We start from the raw sequence: 353 nt of genomic DNA, 5'->3' as shown, positions 1-353 counted from the left end.
ATATATACACTAACACATACACATATATACTAACACATACACATATTTATACACTAACACATATATCCAGCAGACCTCCGTCATCACTGTGACAACAGTAAACAGGTCAGGTTCGTGCAGCAGCAACAACAACGTTGACCTGCAGCAGTATATACAGTTGTAGTACCCCTCCCCCAACTGTAGAGGGGTTAAACACCTCGACGACAACCAGCAACCTCAGAATTTTTTTTTTTTTTTTTTTACATCCTAACTGAAAATCTAATTTTTTCCCCTTCACTTCACTTCTGGCTCTAACCCCCACCTCACCCCCTCCCTCACCCTCCTCACCCTCCCCCCCCACTCTTCTCACCCCG

This window comes from Cynoglossus semilaevis, chromosome Z (genome assembly GCF_000523025.1).
Source record: "Cynoglossus semilaevis isolate Cse_v1.0 chromosome Z, Cse_v1.0, whole genome shotgun sequence".
Classification (NCBI taxonomy): domain Eukaryota; kingdom Metazoa; phylum Chordata; class Actinopteri; order Pleuronectiformes; family Cynoglossidae; genus Cynoglossus; species Cynoglossus semilaevis.
Note: the sequence above shows the minus strand (reverse complement) of the source record.